The sequence below is a fragment of the Stomoxys calcitrans genome, chromosome 4 (assembly GCF_963082655.1).
Source record: "Stomoxys calcitrans chromosome 4, idStoCalc2.1, whole genome shotgun sequence".
In the NCBI taxonomy this organism is placed as follows: Eukaryota; Metazoa; Arthropoda; class Insecta; order Diptera; family Muscidae; genus Stomoxys; species Stomoxys calcitrans.
The window spans coordinates 132,321,884-132,337,852 of NC_081555.1; positions in this window are offsets into that span (position 1 = coordinate 132,321,884).

The window sequence follows — 15,969 nt, forward strand, 5'->3', positions numbered from 1 at the left end:
TTGGAGTGTAAGAAGGAGATTAACACCTTCTCTGAGGATAGCGTAGTCATAGCAGAATAAGGGGGAATGAAAGAGGGGACGATTTGGCAGAGAAGGTCAAAGGACTGCCGTCAATAAACTTTGTTAACCCGAAGCCTTTGGTGTCGACACCGTCCGAGTTAAGGGCGCGGTTGATGAAGCTGTGTGCTGTACTGAACAGCGAAACGGGGAGGACGGCGATAAATCCTATGGGGAGATGAGGATCGTGAGCAGACCAGGCTATTACTGAAACGAAGTAAGAAGGAGGTCTGTATAGCTTTCGGTATCTTAACGGGGCACATAGGACTACAAGCTCACTTATACAAACTCAGTGCGGCAAGTGCATGCTATCACTTGCCGCATGTAGAGGATGTGGAAAAGATAATGAGACGTTGGAGCATTACCTATGTCATTGCCCGGCTTCGCGGCTAACAGACATCGGTACTTAGGTGGGGACACAATACCAGATATGAACCAACTTAGGGGCGTGGCATGAAAACCAATTAGGGATTATGTAAGTAGCACGGAATTCCTAACTTAGATTTTCTTCTCGAGGTTATTTTTTTTAGTATTTAAAGCGCACAACAAGCGGATTACTGGCTTAGATGTATGTCCATAGTTGCATGGGGCAAATTAATATCCCCATCCTCTTTTCAACCTAACCTAAGAAACACTGTTATAAAAATGTCATATGAGTTGCTGATTTTCATTACAGCCACCTAATTTAGCTGTTATGAAGATTTTTAGGAAATCAGTCTCTAGAGAATATAAACACATCAGATTCGAGTTATCCTCTTTATTATGATAAATTTTTCCTATTGTTCTGGTAGCTTATTTTTTTTCTTTTTAAAAGAAAACATTTTTATTTTACGTTTATATTTTAAGAATTCATATAACGGCAAAGCCACTCTTTCAAAGTTTTGTAATTCTTTTCATATCCTTCGTTCTGTCCCCCCCATCTCACCATGTCAAAGTTTATTTTAACCATACACGAGTGTACATAAAGATGTATGCATATGAACAAAACGGACTCCTGTGTGTCTATAACTCTACTTAGAGAAGCATTCAATCAGTCCTTCGCCCAGCAGGCTTCCTTCTGTCAAATCGCATACATTTTAGCAAGCAAACATCCTTTATAGTCCTTTTAAACCACACACTCACAGTCGCGTGCTGTGCTTTATGTTGTCGATTTTTATTATTATTATGTATATTGATTTTGTGTAATATCTGAAACAGATTCCTTGCTTAACATTTGAAAAATATTTCCTTTCCCCTTCGCTCTTGTTTCCCAAAGTTATTCAATATTTGTTGGTTAAGTTAAGCGTTCGCAGAAGACCGTACCATCATTGCCCATTGTACGTGCGATGACGATATCAAGTGACTGCTGCCATTTTGGTTAACTCGGTGACTGGCTTACCTTTTCAACTGGCTTCTCGGGTGGCAATAACCCTTTTCTTCTTTTGGCCAGAGTGTGTTTGTAAAAATAAGGGTTGCCAAACATAAAAAATGATTTATTTGTAAATTCAGTCGGAAAGTTTAGCATAATGTATTACATATTTACAAAGGGCCTAGGGGTCTATTCGCGGGCCTATAAAGTCACCTAGGGCCTACAAAACTATCTTAATGGTGACAATGAAATTAAATTTTTGACCAAAAAATGCCAAAATTTTTTTTCAAATTCACCCTTCTTTTAACAACCACCGAAGGACGGTGGTTTAAAATGCCGCATTTATTAAATAATTTTGATTTACCTGCCAATCGTTTAAGTGAGAATTTGATATTCCTCCTTAATTCTTCTTCACAAATTAATCCTATACAAATTAATCTTTTAACTTTCAACTGTTTAAGTACGAATTTGATATTCCAGCCAAAACATAGAATAAGGGCATTTCTTCTTTTCTGTACACATTATTCTTTTAATTGCCAATCGTTTAGCTGCGAATTTTATGTAACGTTCAACAATATTTGGAAATATATCATCACTAGCTGAACAGGGCCCGCTCCGCTGCGCCTTCTTATACTTTATATGGAACAAAATTATCCTTTGAATTTTTATTTTTGTCAATTAAAGAGGTTGGAGTGAAATACCATGCTACGAAAATACAATAGTATGTGTATATAGCTTGGGAAACAGTATAACAATATAAATGCCTTTATCTGAATTCCATATGATCATTATTCGTCTATGAATTCGCTCGAAGGGTTTATGGTCATTTAAGTTTGGATGTTAAAGACTTATTTTTGCTTAAAAGACTTTGTTAGACAATGAAACAGAGCCTGATATTCTCATATGGATTTTGGTAGTGGGAAGTGCCCCACGGTGGTGGTTGGTGGGTTAAGTGGGTGGTGTGGACCCCCAGACACGTGGTCCCGTAAGTGGGTATGAATTTCGAGCCCCAATTTGCCAAGGTTGGTAGATATGTATGTCCAATATAGGGATGTTTTGTAGGGTGAGGTGGTCCCCCAGACACTTAACCCTGAAAAATATTAGCATCGTGCTAAATTTTACGGTAAATTGATATTATTTGGGGAAGGGGCGGTCCCCCAAATGCATGGCCCCACTTTTGGATATCAAATTCGTATTATTCTCCCAAATACCTTTATTTGAGCCCCATATGGCATAGGTCAGTAAGTAACTGCTGTTTGTGGGTTGTTTTTGGGGAAAGGGTAGACACCCAGAAATTGATTCCGAAAGTGGGTATCAATTTCGTGCTCTACTCTCCAATACGTTCCACTACAGTTCCACATTAACATTATCGGTAAATATGTGCGATTTAGGGGTGTTTAGGGGAGTGAGGTGGTCACCCAAACACTTAGCATCTTGCTCTACTCTCAAATATCATTTATTTGAACCCCATATTGCCATTGGCCTCTAAATTGCATATCAAATTGGATGCGTGTGGGACATCGGTTAGACAGTTGGTCCCGAATGTTGGCATCACATTCGTAGTCTACTCCCAATTACCTTTCATTTGAGCCCCACATTTTCATTGTCGAAAAACATGACCGTTTTGGGGGCTGTTTTGAGGGATGGGGTGGCCACTCAGTGACTTGGCCCTGAAAATATACATCAGAGTCTTGTTCTACTCTAAAATATCTCTAATTTGAGACCCATATTGAAATGGTCATCAAATATGTCCTAGTTGGGTGGTTTTATGGGGTTGGGGTGGCCCATAAACACTTTTCCCGTATATTGATATCAGATTTGTGCTTTACTCCCAAATACTTTTCATTTGAGCCCCATATTGCTATGGTCGTAAATTTGTCCCCTTTGGGGGGTGTTTTGGGGAAGGGGGGGGGGGAACCCCCAGAAACATGGGCCCACATTTGGATATCAAATTCGTAATCTACTCGCAAATACCATTCTTTAGAGTCCCATATTGCCATTGTCAGTAAATATGTACAATTTAGGTGGTTTTCCCCCAAATACTTGGTCCGACAATTGGATATCAGATAAGCTTTCTACTCTTAAATACCTTTAATTTGAGTCCCATACTGTCGTGATTGGAATATATATATATATATATTTGGTAGGTTTTAGGGGTGGGGCGGCCCCCTAGGTATCCCATCCGAAATTTGGATACCAAATTTTTGTTTATAGTTTACTATAAGAGAGCACACAAAATTTCTGTTAAATAGCACCACCCATCTCCGAGATCTGTCGTTTCTGAAAATTAGGGTAAGGGGGAGAATCCGCCCCCCTTCAGATATCAAAAAATTTAGTACCCTATTTTCGCCACGGGATCATTATGCACCATCAGTGAAAATTTCAAGAAAATCGATTCAGCCGTTTCTGAGTCTATAATGAACACACAAACAAACAAACCTACAAACAAACACAAATTGATTTTTATATACAAGATTTCCACTAATACTTTTTAATTTACCAGCCACAAAATGTAAGATTTAAAAAAAAAATGTTTGCGACAGTTATTAAGCTGCCACACACGCTACCTTTTTCTTACTTTACTTTAATTGGCTATAAAAGAACATTTGTTCCACTAGCCTAACGTAGAATAGCGTTCCAAGCGCCTCGATCTTCTGCTCTCATTCTAAAATCTCTGACACCAAGTTTGGAGGTGACTCCCACCACTTGATCTTTCCATCCGGCTTTTGGTCTACCCGGTTTGCGCGTACCACCGTGTTTGCCTTCAAAAGACTTCTTTGCTGGAGCTTCTTCATCCATTCTGACAACATGACCTAGCCAACGCAGCCGTTGTATTGCTATCGTCGTCAAACATCTCATACAGCTCGTGATTTATACGTCGCCTATATTCTCCATTAACGCAAACTGTTCCATATATTTTTCGAAGAATCTTTCTCTCAAATACTCCAAGCACTGCCTCATTTGCTTTAACAAGTACCCATGCTTCAGAACCATATAACAGTAGGGGTAGTATCAGCGTCTTGTATTGTGTAATCTTCGTCAGTCGAGAGATGACCTTGTTTCTAAACTGCTTACTTAGTCCAAAGTAGCATCTGTTCGCCGGTATTACTCTTCGCTTAATCTCAAAACTGGTGTCATTCGTTTCGGTTACAGCGTTAGCGAGGTAGATAAAGTTACTGACTGTCTCAAAGTTGTGGTTCCCAACTTGATCCATTTTCTTTATCTGCTCGGTTGTAGAAGGTGTTTTGGGAGCTGACACCACCCATTTACAGCCAGACCCATTTCCACTGACACTCTCTTTTGATTCTTTCAAAGGCTGCAGTTACTACTTCCGGTGACCGACCTATGATATCGATGTCGTCGGGATAGGCGAGTAGCATGCGTTCTCTTGGGATTAGTGTGTCATATCTATCACATCTGCAGCTCATATAATTATCTCCAGCAGTATATTCAGGAGATCAAACGATAGGCTGTCTCCTTGTCTGAAACCTCGATTGGTATTAAATGGTTCGGATGGATTATTTCCTTCCTTATTATATCCTGAGCAACATGTATCAGCAAGCGTCATCCTACATAGTCTTGTTCATTTTGCAGCGGTACTAAACTCAGACATGGCTTGAAGTAATTTTGATCGTACAGGGTTATCAAAAGCGGCTTTGTAGTCAACAAAGAGATGGTAGATATTGCTTTGTCCTTCTCTGGTCTTTTCCAGGATCTGGCGCAGTGTAAACACCTGGTCTAGGGTGGATTTACCAGGTATAAAGCCGCATTGGTAGGGCCCAATTATCTCATTGACTTTAGGTTTTCACGCAGTACGCTCGAGAGTATCTTGAATATGATGGGGAGGAGACTTATTCCTCTGTAGTTGGCACATTCCGTCTTGTCTCCTTTCTTGTGTACGGGACATAGTATGCTGAGGTTCCAATCATCGGGTATGCGTTCTTCTAGCTATATTGCGCAGACAAGCTGATTACGCCTTACCAACATTTCGCTTCCGGTCTTAAATTGTTCAGCTGGTAACCCATCGGCTCCTCCTGCCTTGTTATTCTTCAGTCGGGTCACTATTACCTGAACCTCATTCTGACTAGGAAGTTAACATTCTATACCATCATCAGGGATTGGTACTGCGGTATCCTCTTCGTCGGACACTAGCAGTTGGATAAAATGTTCATTTCATATCCACAGCACGCTGTCTGTGTCAGTTAACAGATTTTATTCTTTGTGTCTACAGCAAGATATGCCTGCACCGAAGCCATCGGTTTGATGTTTAATTTTATGTTAGAATTTCCGCATTTCATTTTAACTCCTGTACATCTCAATTCGCTCACACTCACGTCTTTCCATTTCCTTTTTCTTTCCGTGAAATAGACTTTCTACTACTGATTCCGTGTTGCTCTGTATGCCGCATTCTTGGCTTCAGTAACATCTCGACAGTCTTGGTTGTACCATGGGTTTCTTGGAGGAGGATTCCGGTACTCAAGTACGGATTTCGCGGCATTTTCCATGGAGAGGGCAATGGTTTGCCAATATATCATCGGAACATGGAGTGATTTCATCAAGCAGTTGGGTGATTCGAGCGGAGTATGCCGTTGCCTTCTGTTGTGTTTGCAGCTTTTCAATGTCTGATTTCCGTGCAGAGTCAGATCGTACTTTCCACGCCATGCTCAAACGGGTGCGAACCTTTACTGCAAAAGGTTCCACGGATCGAACATACATCTAACACGCTAGATGAATGCCTTCCTTCCATCACAACGTGATCAATTTGGTTCCTTAAAAAGCCATATGAGCCATATTTTTATGCTGAAATTTGGTGCTACTAACTACCATGTTTTTTGCCGCGGCGGAATCTATCAGTCTCAACCCATTACCGCACGTTAACTCGTGGAGGCCCAGGACGTTAACTCGTGGATCGTCCAGGACGATTTTAATGTCATGGGAGGGGCAGCGGTCAAATTCTCTCTCTAGTCGCTCGTAGAAAATATCCTTGGTCTTCTCGTCCTTGTCTTCCATCTGGGTATGGACACAAATAGGGCTGATGTTGAAGAATTTGTTTTTTATGCGGATTATGGCAAGCTTCTCATCCATCAGAGTAAAGTTTGAGACAAGGTGTTCCAGTCTTTGGCCAACCACAAATCCACAGCCAAATTCATGCCTCGTGTTATGGCAGCTACAGTAAAGTTCGACAACGTTGCGAGTAAATCGCACTTCCTGTAAGGCGGTAATATCTGCCTTGAAGTTCTCTAATACATCCGCCAGCGCGTATACTGCACCTTTTCTATAGAGAGTGCGGACATTCCAGGTGCAGATCCGCAAATCATGGTCCTTTTATCGTTTGCGTGAGTCGTCAACGTTAGGAGGGTCCAGTTTTACAATTCCTTTGTTTCTCAGAGTGATTCTTATAGTTTTCCGGGGGCGAGTTACTGAGCCAGCGCCCCAACCGCATGGGTCTTGTGGAATCGCTCATGTTGTCGCGAGCCGCTTGCTCCAAGATCCGACTCTCGCCTCAAGCCGCCCTTAACCTGGGAACAGACGCCGGGAACCATTTTATTTACATAAGACAATGTGGCAACAGTGTTGGTGGATAATATCAAATATTTTTATGCAATTTTTTTTCCACAGTTTTTTTTTTTGTATTGTAATCCACTTTCTTTCTTTCGATTAAGCCACCACAGTTTGGGCACTAGAGAATGCTTAGTTTCTCGCAGAATTTGGGGAGAAGAAGATGAATAGCAAGAATTGAGAATATAAATAAAAATTTCACTACGTTTACAACGCTTTTTTGCTATTGTACGAATTTCAACCATTATAATATCCTTCAACTTGTTTATTGTTTTGTTGTTGTTACTGCTGTTGCTCTTATGTCTGTTTTCAGGCAGTACGTTGGTTTCGTTACCCAATCTAGGACTCACAAACAGACAGACATTAAGAAAACATACAATTTGACACTTGCAACATGGTAGAAACGTACATTACATACTCTTGTGGCCATATCCATATGAAATTTGTTTTTTTTTTGGTTTTGATACACTCGAATAAAAAAATCATTCACATAGTTTCAGTGGACTTTTATGGACGTTTATAAATATATGTAGTTTTTTGGAGCACAATTATCAAATTTTCAATTTTGCAAATCTTGGAATTTGGAACAAAATGCATACATTAGTATAAAAAAACATTTTTTTGTGTTTTTAAACCCTCCACCATAGAATGTGGGCATACTAATTTCGTCATTCCGTTTGTAACACCTCGAAATATGCATCTAAGATCCCATAAAGAATATATATTCTTGATCGTCATGACATTTTAAGTCGAACTAGCCACGTCCGTCCGTCCGTCCCTCTGTCTGTCGAAAGCACGCTGGGTAAGGTTGGTTAGGTTGAAAAGAGGGTGCAGATATTAATCCGCTCCATGCCACTATGGACATACACCTAAGCCAGTAATCGGCTTTCTGTGCGCTCTAAAAACTATAAAGTAACCTCAAAAAAGAAATTTTTAGGTTAGGAATTCGGTTCTACTTACAAAATCTTAAATTGTTTTCAATGCCACTCCCCTAAGTTGGTTCATGTCTGGTATTGTGTCTCCACCTAAGTGCCGGTATCTGTTGGACGCGAAAGCCGGACAATGACAAAGGAAATGCTCCAACGTCTCATCATCTACCCCGCATGCCCTACACATGCTATCGCTTGCCGCACCGATTTTACATAAGTGAGCTCGTAGTCCTATGTGTCCCGTTATGATACCGTTATGATATACTGACCTCCTTCTTGCTTCCTTTCAGTAATAGCCTCGTCTTTTCACGATCTGGATTCCCCCATAGGATCGGATCGCCGTCCTACCGACCGTTTCGCTGTTCCACAATGTTGCATGTAAATTCGTCGCCCACTCCCTTAACTCGGACTGCGTCGACCCGAAAGGCTTCGGGTTAACCTAGTTTATTGACGGCAGTCCTCTGGCCTTCACCGCCAAATCTTCAGCCCTTTCATTTCCCCTTACTCCGTTATGGCACGGCACCCAAACAATGCGGATTTTCCCATCCTCAGAGAAGGCATTAATCTCCTTCTTACACTGCAAGACTGTTTGTGACCTTACCCTCCCGGTAAGGATGTTCACACTCGAAGTCCTCGCGTTAGCACCACACCCCATTCCGCATTCCGTGATCGCCCGGTTCTCCGCCTGCAGGACCGTGTTATGGTCAGTCAGTCTAAAACAGATCTCAGTCCCTGGGTTCTCAATGTAAACCCCCAGGCCCACTCTGTCCTCTAGCTTTGATCCATCCATGTAACATGATCTTCCAGATGGCAATACTAGGGTTCAGTCAATCCAAGACTGTGCCGATGGCAGCAGTGCCTTGCACTCGACTTCAAGGTTCATCTCAGGTATCCGATCGTAAACCTCTTCCCTTCCTTCCAGATTTCCTATAGTCGCCTCGATTATACTGCGATGGTATGAGCTGCTTCCATCCTCAATCCATTCTCCCATCGCCTTAAGTCTCATAGCCGCAGTGGCTGCCTCACACTTAATCTGTATGTCAATGGGTCGAATATCTAGAATAGTCTCTAGTGTCCTAGTGGGCGTGGTCCTCATCGCCCCGCCTATGCCAAGACAACATGTTCTCTGAACCTGCTGTATGGTCCTCACGTTGCACTTTTTCTCCATAGCAGTCCACCAAACTACTGAGGCGCTCACGCTCCTGTAGAGTCAGTGGACTATCCTCGGATTCAGGCCCCATTTGGAGCCTACTGCCCGTCTACATTGTGCCCAACATCTGTGAGCCTTCTCAGTACGCTCCTGAATGTGACACTTCCAATTCAGTTTCCTGCCCAAGATCACACCTAAGTATTTGACCTTGTCAGATATCGAAATCGTCTTATTGAGGGAACGTGGTGCGTTAAATTGGCCCACCTTTGTCTTCCTCGTGAAAGGGCATATTTCAGTCTTCTCTGGGTTAACATTGAGACCTCTGGGTCTAGCCCAGTCATATGCCATATGCAAGACCCTTTCGGCCCTTCTGTATAGCTCGTTTGGATCCTTACCCCTTAGAAATATTATAACACCGTCTGCGTTGCAGACGGGTTCAAATCCCTCCTCAGTCAGCATCCGTAATAGGTCATTTATTGGGGTTACCCATAGGAGTGGCCATAAAATGCCAACTGTGGCGTGCCTTGTGCCACTTTCTCCCTTATATTTAGGCCATGGGACATACAATTTACTCATCTGTTCCTTAGTATACGTCTGGGCAGCAGATAGTTTCAAATCCCTCCTTAGTCAGCATCCGTAATAGGTCATTTATTGGGGTCACCCTTAGGAGTGGCGATAAAAAGCACGCTAACTTTTGAAGGAGTAAAGCTAGCCGCTTGAAATTTTGCACAAATACTGCTTATTAGTGTGGGTCGGTTGGGATTGTACATGGGCCATATCGGTATATGTTTTGATATAGCTGCCATATAAACCGATCTTGGGTCTTGACTTCTTGAGCTTTTAGAAGGCGCAATTCTTATTCGATTTGGCTGTAATTTTGCACGTGGTGTTTTGGTATCAGTTTTAACATTTGCGCGATGTTAGGTTAAAATCGGTCCATAACCTGGTATAGCCACCGTATAAACTGATCTTGGATCTTAATTTATTGAGCCACTGGGAGGCGCAATTCTCATCCGATTTGGCTAAAATTTTGCATGAGGACATGACTTCCAAAAACTGTGGTGATTATGGCGCAAATCGGTACATAACCTGATATAGCTACCATATAAACTGATTTTGGGGCTTGACTTCTTGAGCCTCTAGAGGGCGTAATTCTACATAAACCGATCTTGGATCTTAACTTATTGAGCCGCTAGAGGGCGTAATTCTCATCCGATTTGGGTAAAATTTTGCATGAGGTGTTTTGATACGACTTCCAAAAACTGTGATGATTATGGCGCAAATCGGTCCATAACCTGATATAGCTACCATATAAACCGATCTTGGGTCTTGACTTCTTGAGCCTCTAGAGGGCGCAATTCTTATCCGATTGGAATGAAATGTTGCACGACGTGTTTTGTTATGATATCCAACAACTGTACCAAGTATGGTTCAAATCGGTGCATAATCTGATATATCTACCATATACACCGATCTTGGGTCTTGACTTATTGAGCCGCTAGAGGGCGCAATTTTTATGATATCCAACAACTGTACCAAGCATGGTTCAAATCGGTGCATAATCTGATATATCTACCATATACACCGATCTTGGGTCTTGACTTATTGAGCCGCTAGAGGGCGCAATTCTTATCCGATTTGGCACACATTTTGTACAACGGTTTCTCCCATGGGATTTAGCATACGTGTGCAATAAAATCTGAGTCGATCTATAGCTTGATACATCTCCCATATAAACCGATCTCTCGATTTTGCTTCTTGAGCCCCGAATCGGACTTGATATAGCTCCTCTTCCTCCGTCTTTATTCATTATTCTTTGTTTGCCTAAAAAGTTATACTGCGCAAAGAACTCGACAGATGCGATCCATGGTGGAGGGTATATAAGATTCGGCCCGGCCGAACTTACCTCGCTTTTACTTGTTTTTACATTTAATTTTCTTATTTTTTTTTCAGATGTTGGCTCAACTAGGCCATAAATCCTAAGGTAAGTAATAGTTAAGCTTTATATTAAAAGTATTGCATAAAGAGAACATTTTCGTTTAAAAATCTTTAATCAACCTAAATCTCTATTAAATTTTAAAATTCGACAAAAATAGTGTTTAAATGATTTCAACGAAATCAAAAAAAGGATAACATAAGCGGAAATTTTTTTTTTTTTCGAAGCTATCAAGAGGTTTTAGTTTCAGGTGTACTATTATCGCTTAATTATAACTCACATTATCACTTTGATCAAGTGTTTTATAATGTTGTGCAACTTGTTTCCAAGTCCTTTTTGCCGAAAGGCTAGACCCATTGTTAAGTACACTAGTCGGTTTAGAACTGCAAAATATGCAAATTTTGCCCATGAAAATTCCACTAAGGAACAGGGGCAAACTTCTCACATATCATTGAGTGCAGTCCGATTTATGTTTAAGCTCAATGGTAAGGGCCCTCCTTTTAATAGCCGAGTCCGAACGGCGTGCCGCAGTGCGACACCTCTTTGGAGAGAAATTTTACATGGCATAGTACCTCACAAATGTTGCCAGCATTAGGAGGGGAAAACTACCGCAGAAAGTTTTTTGTGATGGTTCCGCCAGGATTCGATCCCAGGCGTTCAGCGTCATAGGCGGACATGCTAACCTCTGCGCTACGGTGGCCTCGGTTTGGAACTATTCCCTTATAATATTTGCAATGTTGCATGCATTTTTTCCCCACTTGCCATCAAATTTGGTCCAAGTCATTTTTATACCCCGACATGAATTATATTGATTTGCAAAAAATCTTTTCATACTAAGATATATGACCGTATGTTACAAATATCCTTTCCAATGTACCCTTTTATGTCGATTTTTCATCATATCATAGAACAAAGTTGTCTTTAAAGAATTCCTATTGCCACAATCTGTCATTCCCCCCAGGTCCTTGATAAGGATGTGCCTACCTTTTGAAAATTAATTATTCTGTGTTCTTTTGTAAGCATCAAAGAACTACACTCACAGTCGATCAATATCAACGACCTGTTTTTCTTGAGTCTGCACACAAGTTTTTTTTTTTATTCTTACTCAGAATTCCTGCTGAGCCACATATCCACCCTGTGTGTGATTTCCGTGTCACATTCATGGAGTCCTTTATTTCTTTATTATGTGTGTTTGTCACATATGGTATAACCCACACACAAACACATTCACACACATGCACTCCCGTCAATCGTCTTGTATTAGGATCCATTCAACCATACTTAAAAGTACAGCATTTGTATTTTTTTTTATTCTGATTCTGCAAACATGCAAACATTTCCATACATTCATACCATATCAATGTTATACAATATTCAAAAGCGATTTCAAGTTTCAATATTATTGTTGTACACTTTTGTTGGTGGCCTGACTGGCTGCTGGCTTCCCATGGCTGTACAAAGGATAACTGGCAGTAATACTACCCTACTTCCTTGTTAAGGTTGGGTGATTAAGGGCGACGACAATAGCAGCATGCTTCTTAAGAATTTCAGTTATCGTTTTGAAAATAAATCGCTTACTATAATTCCCATTGGGGTTTCTGGGGCTTAATATCCTCGCCAGTTAAGTAACAATATTTTTATTTTTGTAGTTGAATGCTACAATTTCCTTCGGTTATGTACTAAACCTTACAAACAAGGTTTATTCGACAAATTTTTTCTATGAACATCCAAACATGATGTATGAGAAAATTTCATGAAAATCAAATTTTAAAGAAATTTTCTTGGAAAATCACATTATATGCAATTTTTATACCCTACACAACTACTGTGGTACAGGATATTTGTTTGTAACACCCAAAAGGAAGAGAGATAGACTCTCTGATAAGTATACCGATCGACTCAGTATCATTTTCTGATTCGATTTAGCCATGTCCGTCTGCCTGTCTGGTATTATACAGTTGGCACCGCCCAACTTTTGCCCTTCCTTGCTGTTTTTTTATGGGAATCTAAATTTAACGAAATTATTACGGCATCGTTTAGTGCATCAACATGTTTTCCTATCATACAAAAGGTTACGTTAGGTCTACGAGGCAGTCTGCTATCGAATTCAGAAATTTTACATGGTAGCTGACACGAAGTGTTACCAAGTTCACTCTGGTATATCTGTCAAACTAGATCCGCTACATGATATTGTTTTATTGTTTAAAAGACACCAAAAGCATTTGTTTCTGCGTTTATTTAAAAAAAAAAAATTTTGTGATAGAGTTCAGATAAAAATAATTTGAAAATCAACAACTTTGATCGAAAAACCTAGTACGAAATTTGTTAATTTTCCTGCAACAATTTATTTTGAATTTCAACGACCTAAAGTACAAATTTGTTGTTGAAAGGCACTCTTTGCAAGCCAACATGTAATAACAACAACAATATATCCCTAAGCAAGACATAAAACCACCTAACCAGCCACAACATGTGCTTTGCTTCGGGTGGTGGTGTTTTTATACCCACCACAATAGTATGGGGTATACTAATCTAGTCATTACGTTTGTAAAAGTGGAAATTTTTTTTTTACAAATTTTGCCCATGAACATTCCACTAAGTCACAGGGGCAAACTTCTCACATATCAATGAGTGCAGTCCGATTTAAGTTTTAAGCTCAATGATAAGGGGCCTGCTTTTTATAGCCGAGTCCAAACGGCGTGACGCAGTGCAACACCTCTTTGGAGAGAAGTTGTACATGGAATAGTACCTCACAAATGTTGCCAGCATTAGGAGGGAAAAACTACAGCTGAAAATTTTTTTTGATGGTCTCGCCAGGATTCGAACCCAGGCGTTCAGCGTCACAGGCGAACAAGCTAACCTCCGATGGCCTCCGATTACGTTTGTAACACCTCCAAATATTTGTCTAAGACCCCATAAAGTTTATATATTCTTGTTTGTCTCGACGTTCTGAGTCGATCTAGCCATGTCCGTCCGTCGATTCGAGTCCCATATAAACCGGCTGAAATTTTGCATGTAGTGTTTTGTTATAACTTCCAACAACTATGCCAAATACGGACAAAACAGTCTATAACCTGTTATAGCTCCCATGTAAACCGGTCTCTCGATTATCCTTGTTCGGGTCCTTAAAACTTTCATTTTTGCTGGATGACAGAAGATTAGTACGTAGAATAAAATTATGCCTTTCACCTAAATTTATTTTGTATAAATTGTTACTAGAATCCATGGTGGTAGGTCCCAAGATACTGCCCGAACGTAGTTAGAACGCTTTTACTTGTTATTTTCTTTGTTCGACTCTCGCTGCTCTGTCTCTCGTTCGCTTTACTGCTGCTCTCGGGTTCCGTTACGATTTCCAACAACTGTGCCAAATCAGTCTGTAACTTGTTATAGCCCCCATGTAAACCGGTCTCTCTATTATCCTTTTTCGGCTCCTTGAAACTTTCATTTTTGCTGGATGACAGAAGATTAGAACGTAGAATAAAATTATGCCCTTCACCTAAATTTATTTTGTATGAATTTTTACCAGAATCCATAGTGGTGGGTCCCAAGATACGGCCCTACTGAAATTATCACGCTTTTACTTGTTTTTTTTTTATTTGTTCGACTTTCGCTGCTCTGTCTCTCGTCCATTTTACTGTTGCCCTCGGGTTTTTCTCTGTCACTCTCTGTACTATTACCCTTAAAAACAAATTTTAGTAATTTTGGTGCCGCAGAGGATTGAACTCATGAACTCATGTTTAGTAGTCTAGTCGTGCACGCATCCACTTGCCCACCGGCATCATCTTCTTAACGATGATATATCTCAATAAGTACCGCTGCACAGTAATAAGTGTCTCAATGAATTAACTTAAAACAAGTAAAAGAGTGCTAAGTTCAGCTAGGCCGAATCTTATATACTCTCCACCATTGATCTGAGTTATACAATATGAAGTTATTCACCTCCAAAATTTCAGGCAAATTGAGTAATAATCGCGACCTTAAGAGGCTCAGGTTATGAACCGATTTAGACCATACTTCACACAGTTGTTGAAAGTCATACCAAAACGGCGTGGTTGTTATTACCTTGATGGCCAGTTTACTGTCCTTAAAAATATTCACACTTGACGTTCTCGCATTAACACCATACTCCCTCACGCATTACGTGATCTCACGGATCCCCGCTTGCTGAACCGTATTATGGTCAAGCAGTCGCAAACAGGGTTCCCAGAGTTCTCAATGGAGACTCCAAGGCCCACACTGTCTTCTAACTTTGATCTATCTGTGTAGCATGATCTTCCATATCTCAATTTCAGGGTTGAGTCAAACCAAGACTGTGACGCTGGCAACAGTGCCTTGCACACGACCTCAAGTGTCATCCCAAATATCCGATCGGAAATCTCTTCTATTTCTTATAGCTTTCCTATCTTAGCCTCGATTACATTGTGATGGTATGACCTGGTCCTTGCCTCTCTGCATTCGCCCTTCGCCTTAAGTCTCATAGACGCTGAGGCCGCCTAACCTTTCATCTCTAAGTTTATGGGCCAGATATCTAGAATAGTCTCCAGTGCCCCAGTGGGCGTGGTCCTCATCGCTACGCCTATGCCAAGAGAACATGGTCTCTGAACCTGTTGTATGGTCCTTATGTTGCACTTTCTCTCCATAGCAGTCCACCAAACTATTGAGGCGTAAGTAAGTTTTGGCCAGATCACGCTCCTGTAGAGTCAGTGGGCTATCCTAGGATTCAGGCCCCATTTCGAGCCTACGGCCCGTCTACATAGTGCCCAACATCTGTGAGTCTTCTCAGTACGCTCTTGAGTATGACACTTCCAATTCAGTTTCCTGTCCAAGATTACACCTAAGTATTTGACCTTGTCAGATATCGAAATCGTCTTATTGAGGAAACGTGGTGCGTTAAATTGGCCCACCGTCGTCTTTCTCGCGAACAGGCATATTTCAGTCTTCTCTGGATTAACATAGTGCCCAACATCTGTGAGCCTTCTCATTCCGCTCC